Source organism: Neoarius graeffei, chromosome 11 (assembly GCF_027579695.1).
Source record: "Neoarius graeffei isolate fNeoGra1 chromosome 11, fNeoGra1.pri, whole genome shotgun sequence".
Taxonomy (NCBI): Eukaryota; Metazoa; Chordata; class Actinopteri; order Siluriformes; family Ariidae; genus Neoarius; species Neoarius graeffei.
In genome coordinates, this window is record NC_083579.1 from 82,800,087 (window position 1) to 82,818,036 (window position 17,950).

General features: G+C 40.2%; 1 protein-coding gene across 1 annotated transcript in view; it reads left to right on the forward strand.

Moving 5' to 3' along the window:
* Window positions 1-17,950, forward strand: part of LOC132894679 (zinc finger protein 260-like) — a 414,543-nt gene that overhangs the window by 267,844 nt on the left and 128,749 nt on the right. The gene's annotated exons all lie outside the window — the stretch shown is intronic.

The window sequence follows — 17,950 nt, forward strand, 5'->3', positions numbered from 1 at the left end:
GTAATACTGCTCAAAGAAAAAGCTGCACAGACTTTCCCATGTCTTTATAACCGTTTGTCTTGATTACTGTAATTCCTTTTTTATTGGCATTCCAACAACAAGCCTCACATAGCTTTTTTTTTTTTCCTCCCCCTTAAATCTATTTAGAGCTCTTCCTCCCATTCATGTACTTGCAGGGTTAGACAGATCACTACCCCAGGCGTCCAGGACAAATGGGTTATGCAGTTATTCATTTTTGATCTAGTGGTCACCAGTGGGGTTTTTTTTCTTCTTCTTCTCTCTTCCAACAAGCAGAGAAACAAACGCTTGTCCTTATATTTATCCTCAACCCCACTGAAGACTTTTGAGATGAACTGGAATGCCAAGACCTCCTCACTTGACCTAATGCTTTTGTGGCTGAATGAACACAAACCCCCATAGCCACATCCTGAAGTCTAGTGGAAAGCCCTCCAGTGATGTAGTCTAGTTTTTTGAAGTGGGTATACTGTTATACTCGTACTCACCCGTCCCAGAGCAACACGTCTTGGAGCGACACCTGTTTCAAAGCAACACCTCATAAGGACCATCACACTTACTAATGTACATTGAAAGTATTCTGACAGACTGGGGATGGATCATCAACATGTCAATTTATTATACGCACACAAGACTTTCAACAGCCAATGACATTAACAATAATTAACAATAATGAAAAAAAAAAATATATATATATATATATATATATATATATATATATATATAACAATGAATATTTCTGCAGTTCTGTCACCAACACTCATTTATTACAGAATATTCTGAAAAAGCACACTTACCTTCAAAACCATTGTCGAAGAAAAACAAGAAAAAACAAACAATCTTCTGCTATTACAGTTGTGTTAATGATAACGTATGCTAATTTCACTTATCAGGTAACGTTATGCTAGCGTCGGGCTCGTACTATGTAGGATGGCCTCAGTCTCATCTGGCGCTTTTTCTTCTCCAACCTTAAAGGATATGGGACATGGATTTTTTTCTGGGTATAATTATGTATAAAGGACATAAGAAATGCCATCTAAATCACTGCAGGGCATCAAAAATGTGAAAATCATCACATTATTCAAGTTTTTTTATACATCAGCGTAAAACAAGGATTCGTTAATGAGCTAGGTGGTCACGTGACCCGTGACGTCACAAAAACTTTCCAAGGAGCCAGCACTTGGGAATCTAATGTAAACAGGTTACCGAAATGGACACCATCGACAGTGACATTCCCGATGTTTCACAGAGATGTGAAGTTAGACCCTATCAATTCGAACCGATAGCTGGAAATTCACATGAACATGGATCTTGTCTTTACTCTGATGGGTCAGATGATTCTGAGAGTGAGAGTTCATTCAATCCCCATGAAACTGAAAGTGGTCGGCTCGATAATACTTCCTGGTAAGTTAAAAACAATTCTGCTCAAAGACTAAGGCCAAATAAAAAAAATATAGTGTGTTTCCGGTAACCCGACCGATCGAGAATTTCCGCGTCGAAATTGCCGACCGTAAAGTTTTTATTACAAATTTCCCTCGATCTTTTAGTGTAAGCGGCATTAGTTTGTCATAATTTTTTGTTTCAACGCATTCAAGTTGTGAAAGAAACGATAAAAAGTAAAATGTTTCGCCACTTCTATCCGCACTCCTGCATAAACATGGAAGCGCACTTGTATACTGAAGGAGGAAGGGAAAACTGAGCCGAGCCGCCATTTTGAATCCTCATTCAAGGCTGTAATGCAAATTGTTTCCTCTTCAGTATACAAGTGCACTTCCATGGCAGGGAAAAACACTACATTTTACCGCCTATGTAGTCCCCTATTTATACAAATAGGAGTCATTCAGGATTCAGCCATGTTTGTGCTCGGTGTTTTTGCTCGACCCAAGTTCTACAGTAGGCTAGGCTAGGCCGTCTGCTTTTAATGGAAGTAGCCTAGCCTAGGACGTTATTTTCACGTTATTTCTTGATAAGGTGTTTTCACATTATTACATAAAAATATCATGAAATATCGCTTCCGTAGATCATAACTCGAACTCTTGCGATATTTTTTTTTTTATTCGTTTAAAGATTTAAAACACTTTTATTTTATTATGATGTGTGGTATAAAGGATTCTGTGCCAAAATACTATTTTGTAAGATGTTTACTTGTGTTAATTTTTTCGAACAAAATAAAAAAAAAAATTAAGAAAAAAAAACTTTTTCCTACCTACCGACCTTATTTTAGTATTTCATGTTACCGGAAACACACTTTTTTTTTTTTGGCCTAATGATCTGTTGAAAGAAGTATTATTTTTGTATCATAAATTGAAAGTTCATCATAGATCTAGCTAAAGTCCGTTGCAAGCTAGTTTTTTTTTTGCTGATATTTTTCGAGATTGAGATACAATGCTTCCAGAGTCCGAGATGAAAACATTCAAAATGGCGAAACACCATCACACAGCCAACAACACTACGCCGTTTGGCGAAAGAGATGAAAATTAAGAAAAGTTAAACAAACTTACCAACATAACATTTATTTAAATGTCCATTAATGTTACAGGATTTCTTGACTGTTTCTACAGTTGTAGGAATGTTAGGCCCTGTATATTATGGCGCTATCACTGCCTCCATGAACCCGGCTATACGGCCTCTTAAATTTGGCTTGGCAATTAATATCGCTCAGTACCTGAGTATTAATGTTGAAAGAATCCTCAGTGAAATGGTCCGAACACAGTTTGTGGGAAACAGTAGGTGCAAAGGGCAGTAGTGAGCCCACACTTTCCTCAGCTTCGGGTCCTTGGGGAATGCAAAAAAACTTACTCCAGGGCATTTCCCATTGGAATTATTGCAACCATAAGCAGCACAATACACCATGATGTTCAATGTACGTTAAAGACTATAAAAACAATTTTCTTGTCATTCACTTCTCCATTCATCTACCCGCTTGTGCTGTGCCCGAAAGTTTTTGTGATGTATGATCATGTGACAGCGGCTCTTCCAGTTGTAAAATATGCATATCGGAGCTCGAGCAGAAATGCCATATAATCATCACGAATATAACGATTTTGCTGAATTTAATAGATAATTTTGTATTTGTTGATGCAATTAATTCATATTTTTAATGGAAAGAAACTGCGTGCATTTATGTTTCATGTCCCATGTCCTTTAAAGTTCATGTCACTTGAAGCAGCAGTAGCTTCACAGGCAAGCTTTCGAAAACACTCGGAGTGTCGTTTGACTTTGTTTTTGCTTCATCATTCAATTCTGTGATTTGCCTTCGTTGATTTTCTTATGTGTTCAAATGAGATTGACCGCCAAGCAAGTGCATTGTTGTTGCTTGGCAACAGGTCACAGGTGACGGAAGCCCCAGAGGTCCAAGAGGTCAGTGCTGACAGACGATGATTTTAATGAATGGAAGTATGAAAGCTCTGTCACAAAATGATGTTACGTATTCTCGCACATTTTTAAGAGGGTATATGCAAGTCATTGACCTTTCCCAGTGGATATATGGTGTATACCTGCGTATCACATAGACTACACCACTGAAGCCCTCCCAGAAGACTGGAGGATATTATAACGACAAAAAGGAACTGAAGCTGTAATGGGGTGTTCAACAAGCACTTGGAAATGATTTGTCTACTTTTGGCCATATAGTGTAACTCTTCTCTTTGTACAACACTCAGCCACCTCGAGGTTGAGCATAACGAGAAAATGAAGTGCTACTCAAACTTGAATAACATCTTTTAGGGATGATTGAGTTGAATACTGAAGTATTGATACAATTATCAACACTGTATTTATGCTTTGTATATGAGCGAGAATGTAACTCTTCCACCATGTCCCACACACACAAACTATTAACTGATACGTTTGAAAGGGGTAAAAAATGCAAAATGTGATCCATGCCAGAACTGTATTAGGTACTGTGGCAATATCACAGACCTAATTAAAGGTGCTGACTGCAAAGTTGAATTCTGGGTAAAAATGTTCTATTTCTGTTGCTGTTGAAGTTTTGGGGTGTTTCACTGCTGCAGACACCGTGTATCCTGTGTGTAAATGTTTTACCGAGATAAAAAGTGTCTCGCATTTTACGATTCCGGAGATCGGCAGAGCAAGTGAGCAACAATATCATGTGACGACCGTGGGGCGTGCTTGACCTAGTTTTAACCAAAACAAGTCGGCATGGGCAAACATGGCGGACTCCGCTCTCCTATCAGCTAAAAGCCAGCGTAAAAGAAAAGTAAAGCCTGCCTAATGAGTGCAAATGCAAGATAGAGCAAGGTTAGATGACATAATTTTCTGGACAGATGACTAAATCATTCTAGCTCGTGCTTAGCTATCTTAGCCTTAGAATGCATGGGCTCAACTCCATGGTAGCGAGTATGGAGTTGTTCAGGCCTTTCATATGATGTCATCGTACCTGCGGATTTGTTTATCCGGCCAAGCTTTGTGTTGGACATTGACCGGCGCAAGTGTACACGAGTGATTGTAAGCCCAATTCAGGAAATATTTACAGATAAAGTTGTAGAAGTTCTATCTAAAAGAACAATGCCAGAGATCTGTAGTGCTTTTGTATGCAATAATGGACGTGGAGATAAGCCTGGTTTAAATTTTCACTGCTACCCGAAGAACCCAGAAAGATGAGAAAAATGGCAATTCAGTTACCTTCCAGCCAGTGTAGTGTTAGCAAAGGCCAGTACTAGCGCAGTCAATTATTATTATTTTCCCTGTGTAATTTACTTTTTTTGTAACTTTTTATTTCCATTTATCATGTTGTTGCGGGGTTCTTTCGAACCCCCCCCCCCCCCAAAAAAAAAAACAAAAAACAAAACAGGCTCAGTCAGAAAATATGGTTGTGGGTTTTTTTTCTTTCCTTTATTGTCCTCACCTCACCAGATGTAAGCAGTGCCAGTATTTACAACCCAAAATCCAAATAACGTGAAAGAAACTAAATAAAACAAAAATTAAGCAGAAATGCGCTATATACACAAATGGGGGGAGAAAAAAAATGAGCTCTTCAACAACTCAGCACAAGCCCATTCAACACAAGACTCCCTGTTATCTTCTCTGTAACTCACCACACTCTCCTAGTAGGGCCCAGGCAGACCCTTTTTATATCCGTAGCCCCTCCCACTAGGCCTCAAAAAAAAAAAAAAAAAACAGCTTCCCTTCATTGTAGTGTCCGTTTTTCCCATAAATAATTATCCCAAACATCCCACAAAAATATACACGTTTGGTCATCTTTCCGTCTACTATAGAAATGGCTTGACCTTGGCCAGATTGACGTTATTATTAAATGTAACTACTGCTGGTTTCAATAAAATCTCGTCCACACTTCAAACTGATGTCATGACTCTTTCTTTATTTTCTTTGCTTGTCATGAAGCACCGTGAAAACTGGCAAACAACAAAGAAAGACACAAGCCACTCATTATATACTACCAAAGATACAAAAATATATTTAAAAAAAAACACAATATAATTCAAAGCAATAACCGTGTACGCCTTGTACCAGCGGTAGAATTCCATGGAGCGCTAAAACGCCAAGTGTGTCCATTCACTCAAGTCATTTACCTGACACTAACACTTCCAGGTTAAATCAGGTCAACTCAGGTCACATGACATACATAGTTCACCGGGAGATGCAACATAAAAATAAAATTAACAAACCAAGAAGAAAATACATTCGTATCAACCTACACAATAAAATAATCATACACAAAAAACCGAAATCACAACAGAACTTTATCTCCCTTAAGGTCAGTGTTCAAAAAATGGTCACATGCTCCCATACAGCCCATCAGCGCCAGCTACACTCCCACCAAATTACCTTGAATTATACATACAAAATACAATCAATGGTAATTTCTAGGTTTCACAGTACATTAGACCCAGCATATAATTGAAACACTTTAATTCATAATCGCATTCATTTAAAAATTCCCACACAGTATTATAAAAGAGTTAAAACATTGCACACCACATAGAATTTAACACTGAAACTCAGAGCAAGAAGGATGATACACCATATCATAAAAATAATTTGCATATACCACAAAGTAGCAAAACTGGATTTCAACTTTTGGCTACCAGGACAACCAACTTTTGTATAGGCCGCTCAATAATGGAGGGCTTGGTGAGACGTTCACCCCTTTTTCCCAACCTTCGTTCCCCCACCTGTATTATAACTTTGCGTACTAGTCCATCATCACTCTGGCAGACTTCCAGAACCCTGGCCAGCTTCCATTTATTGTGAGGAACTTCGTCATCCCTTACAATTACAATGTCCCAGACCTGCACATTCCTCCTGGGAGAGTGCCACCGTTGCCTTAGAGAGATGTTGGCAAGATATTCCTTCCTCCACCTACACCAAAATTGCTCACACAGGTTTTGCACCTGCCTCCACCGTTTTCTTGTATAAAGATCTTCCTTATCAAATCTACCTGGTGGGGGAAGCGGGATACATGACTTCATGGTAAGCAGATGGTTGGGAGTGAGCGGCTCTAAGCTTGTGGGATCAGTGATGCTATCCACAGTAAGTGGACGGTTGTTGACTATAGACATCGCTTCATAAAAGAATGTTCGCAAGGAAGCATCATTTAGATGCCCAGCACACTGTGCTAGAACTGAGCTCATCACACTCCTCACTGTTCTGATCTGCTGCTCCCAGGCACCACCAGCATGACTTGCACTAGGTGCATTCAGACAAAAATCACACTGTTTGGTTCCCAGATATGCAGTCACTCTCTCCTTGCTGACTTCCCTTAGTGCTTTGCCCAGTTCACCTTTTGCTCCAACAAAGTTGGTTCCTTGGTCTGATCAAAGATGTCTAACAGCTCCTCGGATGGCTATAAAACATTGCAAAGCGTTAATGAAAGTATCAGTGGTCATATCTTCCAACATCTCTATGTGAACCACTCTGGAGCTGAGACAGGTAAAGAGAAGGCCATATCGTTTTTGTACCTTGCGACCTTGCTTGGTGTAGAATGGACCAAAGCAGTCCATACCACAATAGATAAAAGGTGGGGAAGGATCTATACGGTCACTAGGGAGGTCTGCCATTCGTTGCTGCTCTAGTGGCCCACGAACCCTTCTACACAAGACACATTTCCTTATATACTGGGCTACAACCTTGCTACCACCAATAACCCAGTAGCCATTGGCTCTAAGTTCATTGAGGGTCTGTCCTCTACCCTGATGCTGTGTTCTCTCATGGTGGTATGCAAGAACAAGGCATGTGACATTACTTTCTTTGGGAAGGATTACTGGATGTCTCACTTCAAACGGTGCTGTTGCTCTCCTTAGTCTTTCTCCCACCCTTATCACACCATCCTGAAAGAATGGGTCCAGTTGGTACAATTGATTGCTGCGAGTGACCTTCCCACACTCTTGGCTGAGCGTTCACGGCTTCTCGCTGCGCAAGCTGGATGAGAGTCAATGCAACCTTCCTTCTTTCCTCCACACTCAAGGGCGCTGGTGTCTTCGACCTCTTTGCCAATCTTTGGATCCGAGCCACAACATTCACAGCCAGAGTCCATTTTGAGAAGCGTGACAAGCATTGCAAGAAATCAGTTTCTTCTGCAACCTTAGTTTCCAACACTTGGAGAGATTTAACCTCAGGGTCTCCCACCAACAACTCTGGCATCCCTTGATTGGCAACTACCTCTCTTTCCCAGAGGAATCTAGGCCCTGTGTACCAGTTGGAATTGATCAATTCTTCTACTTTAAGGCCTCTAGAGGCATGGTCAGCAGGGTTTTCCTCTGTGCTTATGTAGTGCCATTGTTTTGGGTCTGTGGTTTCATGAATTCTTTGTACTCGATTAGCAACGAAGACATGAAATCTTCTGGCCTCATTATTGATATAGCCAAGGACTACTTGTGAGTCTGTCCAAAAGTATTCTCTGTCAACTTTGAGGTCAAGCTCTTCATTCAGCATGTTGCTCACTGCCGCAGAAATGACTGCTGCGGTCAACTCTAATCGTGGTATAGTGACAACTTTGGTAGGGGCAACCCTCGCTTTCCCCATAATTAAGGCACAATGTACATTTTCGTCATTCACTAGCCTGACATATGAGCACTGACCATAGCCCTGGCTACTGGCATCAGAAAAATGATGTAATTCAGTCCTCAAGATCTTTCCAAAGCCTTGAGGTATGAAGCATCTTGGGATCTGTAATTTACGCAGATTTGGTAAATCTTCCAGCCAACTCTCCCACCTTGGCCTTAATTCACTTGGTAAGGGTACATCCCAACTAATGCCCTTCTGACACATTTCCTGCAGCACCCTCTTCCCCAAAAGGACAAATGGGGCCAGGAAGCCTAAGGGATCATAAATGGAGGCCACTACTGAGAGGATTCCGCGGCGAGTAGCAGATTTCTCATCAAGGGAGATTGAGAAGGAGAAGGCATCATTTTCTACATCCCACCTCACTCCCAGCACATTCTGCACAGGAAGATGGTCATGATTAAGATCGACATTCTTGACCTCAGCAGCACGGTCAGACACACTAATTGACTCCAGTACATTCCTGTTGTTGGAAAGGAATTTGTGGAGATGTAATTTTCCTTTAGCACACACAGCCTGAGCATCCCTTGCTAACTTAATTGCCTCATCAACAGATTCCAAGCTTATGAGTCCATCATCTACATAAAAATGGCTCCTGATGAAGCTGGCAGCCAATGGATACTCTCTTTCATTCAGGCTGGCGAGATGCTTCATAGCGTAATTGGCACAACCTGGAGAAGATGATGCTCCGAAAAGGTGGACCTTCATGCGATATTCTGTGGGTTCTGCATTTGTATCGCCATTCTCCCACCATAAGAAATGCAGATAGTCCTGATCTTCTCTACAGACATGAAATCTGTGGAACATTTTTTCCACGTCACACATGATGGCGATTGGGTGTTTACGAAATCGACAGAGCACCCCAGTAAGCCTATTAGTGAGATCAGGCCCAGTCAACAAATGATCATTCAAGGCTGTGCCTTCATACCTAGCAGAGCAGTCAAAAACTACCCTGATCTTATCTGGTTTCCTGGGATGATAAACGCCTTGGTGCGGAATATACCACACATTGCCTGATTTTGCTTGGTCCTCTACCTTCTCTGTGTCACCATCTCTAAAGACACCTTCCATAAATCTCACATAGTCATGTTTGAACTTAGAATCTCTATCCAACTTCCGTTTTAGATGTTTCAATCGAACTAATGCAAGTTTCTTGTTGTCTGGAATGTGAGGGCGTGTTTTGAAAGGTAAGGGCATTTCAATGTGACCGCATTCATTTTGATGAACACCTTCCTTTAAGACCTGAAGGAACTGAACATCCTCCTGTGATATACTCTTCTCTCCCATTCGAGTATCTGCAAAGTCTAGTTCAAGTGCTTTTATGACAGAAGCCGGTGTCACTGGAGGCATTTCTCTGACCGATATGCGATGGCAAAAACCAGTCACGCTCTCAGGATTAGTTCTCTGTGGCACACTTCCTACAATACTCCATCCTAAGTCTGTCTTAATGGCGTATGGCTCATAGTCACCGCCTGTAACAACTTGTCGTGGTACCAGGACTCTAGAACAATCATAGCCTATCAAAAGTCCAACCTCACATTCCATCAGAGCATGGATTTTGTCAGCTATGGGTGTGAGATGTTTCCACCTCTTGGCTGTCTCAGAAGTAGGAATATGTGCTCGTTCCAGGGGAATAAAATCTCTCGTATAGGTGAGAGGTAAGTGGATGGAACAATCTGATGCAAACCCTCTAACTTTGAGTCCACTAACCCTTTGACTCTTTACAACTGAGTCTACACCCATCATTGTGGAGAGCTTTAATCTTACTGGTTCCATTTCTATCTGCAGCTTTTCACACACCTCCCAATCAACAAATGTATGACTGCTCTGAGTGTCCAATAAGGCATAAATAAGGATTTCAGACTCTGTATTGGGTGATGAGAGCCATACTGGAACAATCATTGATGTACTGCTGCCTGCTTCTCCACTAACAGAACATGACAGTGAGACTGTATTCTCTTCAGCTGGCAGAATGGCTTGTGAGGATGCATTTGCTGCAGGACGATCTTCATGCAATGGTGTAGGGTGGCGTTTCTTACATAGTGCACATGTGGCTCTGTTCCTGCAATCTCTAGAGGTATGTCCCTTTCTCAGGCATGCAAAACAACTTGTTATCCAGCACAAATTTCCTTTTCTCCTCCACTGGTCTTCCCATTAGTTTCCCACATTTATGCGTAGTATGACCTTCTCCACAAAATGCACATTTAACTGATCTAATGTTATGTGCCACTGTTGTCAAGAGTGAGTCAGAATCTTCAGTGTCACTACCATTGGACTTAGCTGTGGAACACACTGCTTCTGAGGAGCTTACATTGGTTGCAAAAGTATTTGCTCGTGATTGTTTTGTTTCTCTAACCGTCCTTTCCTCTGTATTCTTAATTGCATGCAATGATGACACTGGATTACACGCTATGCGTGCCTCCTTTGCAATAAATGCAGCAAACTCACTAAAGCCAGGATAGTCTTTGCCTTGGTCTAGTTCTTCTGTGACATGACAATTCCACCTACTTGTCACCCAATCAGGGAGTTTAGCCAGCATCTTCTGGTTTTCTTCACAGTCGTTCAGAACCTGAAGACCCTTGACATGATGCATAGCATCGCTGCAAGATTGTAAAAAGTCACTAAATTCTCTTAACTTAATATACTCCCTTGGACCAATCTTTACCCATCTGTTAAGTTTTTCCCTGAAGGCACGGTGCACCACAAAAGAGTGACCATATCTTTCATTCAGCTTTTTCCAGGCTTGTTGATTGGCCTGTTCATCTTTTCTATAGAAACTACCTTCTAAAACTGACCTTGCCTCGCCATCAATGTACTTCTGCAAATAGAACAACTTGTCTGCTGCATTGAAACATCGTCCCTCTATAAGAGCTTTGAAGCTTGTACTCCACTCTATAAACTTCAGTGGATCTCCAGAAAATACAGAAGGTTCTGGAACGGGAAGTCGAGTTAAGACCATTGACTCCTGCAGAGCTTGCACTAGATATGCTTCATTCTTTGCACCTTGTCCCGTCAAACACGCAATGCTAGGGGGAGGTGGACTTGGATTGATCACCCCATCACATGCTGGACTACATTGCTCACTTTTATCTCTTAAATCCTCCTCAGTATATACTCTGAGTTTTGCTTCCATGACCTCAATGTCTCTGCGCTGCTCTAGCTTTTTTTAGTTGCTGACGCTTTGCTTTTATGTCGGCCTCCATTTCAAGTTCAGCTTTTTTCGCTGCCAGCTGTGCAGCAACCTCTGCTCTTTTAACAGAAATACTTGCGACTTCTGAAGGATGGGCAGAGTGATGGCTAGGAGTTGTGACTTTAGAAACGGTAGATCCATATATTGATCATGCATATTCATTGTCAAGCAGCATACATAACCTTGCCTTCTCTGCCTCAGCATCAAACTCCATCTCATCTTCAGTTAAGCGTACCCCTATTAACTTCAACAGGTCTGTAGTTACTGCGGTGCATGCATCGATTTTTCTCTTAATCTCTTGACTTGGTGCCATTGTATGTCGTATGTGGTCATATAACTCTGTCAGTTCAGCCTGTTGTTTCTCCACTGTATCCATCAGCTCAAATAAGGTTGCCTCAGAGCACTGTGACTTCAACTCTGATCTTACGTCTCTGACTTTGACTTTCCATTTCTCATAGGCAGACTTAAACTTTTTCTCTTTCTGAGCGAGTTCTTGCTCTTTTAATTCCTGCATCTTTGGTGTTAAACGTTTGTCACGGGAAGATCTTCTAGTTTTGCTTGTCTGTGCAACAGCAGCACTAAGCTCTTTCATTTTGTTTTCTGACTTTTCTGTGCATGACGTACATGAAAAGTGTCTAACAGCATTCTTTGCACCTTCACCTTCTGGTACATCAGCTTCGATAACCTCTTTGTTTTGTCCACAAACGCTACACTCATGTTCTTTTTAACACATATTCGTCAACTGGCTCTAGTTCGTTTTGATGAGACATTTTACAATCTAAAAAATTGACAAAATACAATACAAAATGTGTTTAAATTGCAGCAAATCACTCAAACCCACATTTTTCATAAGCAGCGCTCTTCACACAGCATAACACTTGAAATGATAAATAAAAGTTAAATTCCTCTTAAATGTGCAGGCAAACCATTGTCTTAAGGCAAATGAGAATGGAGGTAAGATGTATTGCATTTCTCATATTAACGTTTCTTATTTCACTTTAATATAACATCAAAATTAACCAAGGTAGCATTTTATGTGTGTGTAATACAACCTGTGGCACGGCAGATGAAAAAGTCCGAAGAGGAACTGTAGTCCACGGCAGGAACGCAGCAGGTGAGCCTTCAATTGTCCAACAATGAACGAACGTGGAGCTGAACGCTGAAATCCACTGAAGACGCGGAGATTGTCCCGTATTCCACAAAAATGACACACCCACGCTATTAAGTTCTCAATTTGCGTGAAGCGAGCCAATTGCACACGAAGGCCTGCAGTGATGGCTACCGGAGTTAGCAATCCGGCCCACCACAGGAGACAGCAACACGCGAATTGCAGAGGAACCGTAGGGCCGAAGAACAATCGGCCCGCCAGAGAACAGCTGTGCGGTCACCCAGGAAGGAAGACGAAGAAGGTTGGCACGCCAAAGCGTCGCCGATGATTCGCCACAGGAGCACTGCAATCCTTGGTCAGAAGGCCACATTTTCACTGTAACTACTGCTGGTTTCAATAAAATCTCGTCCACGCTTCAAACTGATGTCATGACCCTTTCTTTATTTTCTTTGCTTGTCATGAAGCACCATGAAAACTGGCAAACAACAAAGAAAGACACAAGCCACTCATTATATACTACCAAAGATACAAAAATATATTTAAAAAAAACCACAATATAATTCAAAGCAATTACCGTGTACGCCTTGTACCAGCGGTAGAATTCCATGGAGCGCTAAAACGCCAAGCGTGTCCATTCACTCAAGTCATTTACCTGACACTAACACTTCCAGGTTAAATCAGGTCAACTCAGGTCACATGACGTACATAGTTCACCGGGAGATGCAACATAAAAATAAAATTAACAAACCAAGAAGAAAATACATTTGTATCAACCTACACAATAAAATAATCATACACAAAAAACCGAAATCACAACAGAACTTTATCTCCCTTAAGGTCAGTGTTCAAAAAATGGTCACATGCTCCCATACAGCTCATCAGCGCCAGCTACATTAAAACATATTATTTTTGCGTCACCTGACCCGTCTTCCCCCGCGTCATCCCTCTATATAATGACGCCTATTCTCCCGCCCGATTTTGCCGCCGGAAGCGGACGGGTAGGTTATGGCGGTGCATTTCTATAGACTGGGTAAGTTTTCATCTGTTTGCGTGTATGCGTCCTTACATTTGTGCTACCAAGTGTGCACCCTTGGTCGTGCTATTGTTCGGGGAGGGGAAGAGAGATGCGTAGTACGTGTGTGCGCGTTGCGCTGGCCGCAGTCAGTGACGGAGCTGCTCCGTCACACATGTGCAGTCATATATCTTATGTACAGTACAATAAAAACAAAGCAAGGTACGAAAGTCTTGAAAGAGTCATTAGTCCATGAGTCTCGAATCTTGCCCATCTTGTGCGGAGTGAAATGAGAATCTATACCAAGAGTCCACATACAATTAGAGATGTTCCAAAACTGGATTGATTCACAACCTAGAAACACTTTGACATTACTCTGCAAATGGCCATTTTCAGAGTCTTATTCAAGGTAGGGAAAAAAGAGAAACAACAATAATAATAATAATAATAATAATAATAATAATAATAATGCAATGACATAAAAATAATGATTAAATAAATTTTAAAAAACCAAACGACCCCGCCCCCCCCAAAAAAAATATATATTAAATTAAAATGCAAAGCAACTGGGGCCCATTTATTTATGAAAGCATCTATTTTTAAATATAGTGATGCAGTCAAGTATTCCATACTGTAAACATCTTGGATTCTTTCTCGCCATTGTATTATTGTTGGGGAGTGTGGTTTTAACCAGGAGACTGTAATTACTTTGTTTGCTATCAGGAGAAGAATTCTCAATAAATCTGCCTGGTTATTTTCTTCAGGATCCTCTGGTAATATCCCTAATATGAAATATTGTGGTTCTAGTGGCATGTCTATTGATAGACATTTTCTTAATTTCTTTTTGTATGTTTTTCCAGTATTCTGAAAGCATTGGGCAGTCCCAAAAAATATGTGTATGATCCCCCACCATACCACATCCTCTCCAGCATTGTACTGAGATATTGCTCTGTTTTGACATAATCTGTGGGATCCTAAAGTACCTAATTTTAATCTTCCATCCAAACTCTCTCCAGTTAGGGCTACTGGTTATTTTATGTCCATGGCTACATGAATTTTCCCAATGTTCATCAGAAATTATAACATTCATCTCTAACTCCCATTTTCCTTTGATGTCCAGATTATTGTTTTTTTAATTCATCTTGCTATATCCTGTAGATGTGTGATATGAACTTTGTTTTAATTGTGCCTTCAACGGTTGAAATAAAGAAATGTTCCATAACAGATGCTGGGTTACAAAGGGTCTCCCATTCTTGATGTGTGTGTAAATAATGTCTTATTTGTAAGAATCTAAAAAAAATCCTGGTTTGGTAAATCAAATTTGGTCTGGAGTTGTTCAAATGATCTAAGAGTATGTCCCTCAAACAGCTGGTCTAGAACCACTAAACCTGCCTCTTCCCATCTCTTAAAGCCTCCATCAAGTCCAGCTGGGGGGAAATCTATGTTGTTTGCTATCCTTACAGCCCTGGATATTGTCATAGGAAGATGTAGTTTTTTTTCTCACAGTTGACCATATTTTTAGAGTATTTTTTATCCAAATATTATTAATTGAATGAATGAATGAATTTATTTTATTTCAAACATGTATAAAAAATGTATGTAACTATTTGTACATACAAAAGAAAGAAAACGAGACGAGAAAATATTATTAATTTTCCCCTTTCTCCACTGATCTTGGTTCAGGAATGGGATTGAGTCTAATGGCATATCAGGACAATCGCTCTGTTCCATTCCTACCCATATCGTATCAGTGTCCCGGGATATCCAAACAACCATTGACCTAAGTTGAGCTGCCCAATAATACATTTTCAAGTTAGGAAGATCTAGACCTCCATTGGCTTTTGAGCATAGTAGTCTTTTAAGTCTGGGTGCTTTGCTTTGCCATATAAATTTTGATAGCCATTTATCAATTGTATTGAAGGTGGAGGTTGAGACATATATATGGGTAGTGACTGAAAAAGAAAAAGTAATCTTGGTATAATCTTCATCCTTATCGCCTCTATTCGCCCTATGAGGGATAGTGGTATAATTTCCCATCTTGCAAGGTCTGCTTTTATTTGGCCCATCAGTTTGCCATAATTAAGTTTAAATAGTTTTGCTAAATCTGTTGTTATGATTCCCAAGTACCTAAAACCTTGTGACCAACGACAGGGAAGTCTACCTGGTAACTGTGTGGGCCAGTTTCCATTTAGCATCATTGCCTCTGATTTTGATTGGTTAATCTGATAACCAGAAAGTTGTCCATAGCTTTTTAATGTATCCATTAGTGAAGGAACAGAGACTATTGGGTCAGTTATATAGGCCAATAAATCGTCTGCATAGAGTGATGTCTTGTGTTCTCTATTACTCATGTCTCTAATAGCTTTAATGTCCACATTTTGTCTTATGGAGACTGCCAATGGCTCAATATTTATAGCAAAGAACAGGGGACTTAGGCAATCTCCTTGCCTCACCCCCCTCTGTATGTCCAAAAACTCAGAGCAGCAACCATTTACTCTTAACACGTGCCTGTGGATTTTTATATATGACTCTGACCCAGTCTACAAACTTTAAATGAAATCCCATCACAGATAATGTTTTGTTCAGAAAGTCACAGTTTACAGTATCAAATGCTTTTTGAGCGAAAAAGTAATCTTGGTATAATGTTCATCCTTATCCTTATAAACTAATTAGCATAGAAGTCTGCCTTTGTTTCTTGGCACATGTAATAATGTTTAAGGTTCTTCTGATATTATTTGCTCCCTGTCTATTGGGTAACCCTGTCTGGTCCAGATTGATCAGGTTTGTAATATGTTTTTGAATTCTCTGTGCTAAAATACTGGTCAGTAATTTCTGGTGATTGCAAATCAAACTAATGGGTCTATAGCCCTCACAGAGTGTTGGGTCCTTTCCCTCTTTATGAATCACCGATATTATAGCCTGTGACCATGTCTGGGGCGGGTTGTCCTGAGATAGAGGGTATCTAAAGAACCTTGTTAGTATTGGTATTAGGTCGTCTACAAAGGATTTATAGAACTCTCCTGATAATCCATCCACACCTGGGGATTTATTGTTTTTCAGCCTTTTTATTGCTTCTCTTATTTCTGTTTCAGTGATTGCTGATATCATTTGATTTGATGCCTCTTCTGGTAATGAAGGGAGGTCCAAACTAGCAAGGAAGGTCTCAATGTTGTCTAGTGTTGGTTTTGGTTTAGTTTCTCTGTATAGGTTCTGATAGAATGAGGCAAAGGCATCTGCCACTTCTTTAGGGTGAGATACCATTTTTCCAATAGCAGGATGAGTAACTTTGGAGACAGTACAATCAGCCTGAGCTTTATGTAGTTGGAAAGCTAGAAGACGGCTAGCTCTATTCCCCATTTCATAATATCTTTGTTTGGTGAACCTTAAGGCTCCCTCTGCTTTATAAGACAAGAGCTTATCTAAGGATTTTCTTGTTTCTTTAAGCTCTGACAAGATGTTACTTGCTACTGTGGTCTTGTGTTTGTATTTCCAATTGTTTTATTTTATTTTCTAGTTTCAATTGTTCCTCCCGTCATTGTCTCTTTAGTCTTGATGATATTTGGATAATTTTCCCTCTAATGACTGCTTTTGCACCCTCCCATAAAATGGAGGCGTTAACCTCACTGTTGTCATTAATCTCAAAGTATTCTTTTAAGTGTTGTCTTAATTCTTTTACTGTTTCTGCATTGTTTAGTAGTGATACATTTAACCTCCAGTATCTGAAAAAGGAATGAGCACCTAAATCTACTTTCAGTATCACAGGAGCATGATCACTCAGTGTTATCGGTTCTATATAACAATCTATGACTTTATATATGTATATTGCTGGGGGAGACAGAAAAAGTCAATCCTTGAGTAACTATTATGAACCTTGGAGAAAAAACTAAAATCTTTCCCCTTTTGGATTCTTAGCTCTCCATGGGTCTATAAGTCCTAATCCAGATAACAGATTATTCAAAGTCTGCATCTTTATATTCTGCGGCCCTTCTTCTGGTGGTGTCTTGTCCAACTTCCCATTTTGTACAGCATTAAAATCTCCTCCAATTATTAGTAAACCCCTTGAGTTATCTGCAATGATGTTAGCAATTTCCCTGAAGAAGCCTGAATCATATTCGTTTGGGGCATATGCATTCAAGATGGATATCTCTATGCCTCCAACTGTCCCAGTCACCATGACACATCTTCCTGATTTATCCTGCACTACTGTCTCGGTGCAAACGGCCAAAGTTTTACTGATTAAGATGGCGACTCTTCTGTTTTTACCATTTGAAGCACTGTATACCAAGTTCGCCCATTCTCTTCTTAATTTTATATGCTCAATCTCCTGTTAAATGTGTTTCCTGTAGTAATGCAACTGAGCATTGCGTCTTTTTCAATTGAGTGATTATTTTTTTCCTTTTGATTGGATGGTTTAGTCCATGGACGTTGTAAGTTGGTATAATTAACATATCCATATGAATATAAAAACCTCTTTAAGCTGATTTATCAAAAACATATTTTCCCAAAAGTGTACCTGTATTTGTAAGACATACATGACTGCATAGAAATATTGTACAGTAACATCTAATTCCGGGGCAGCACG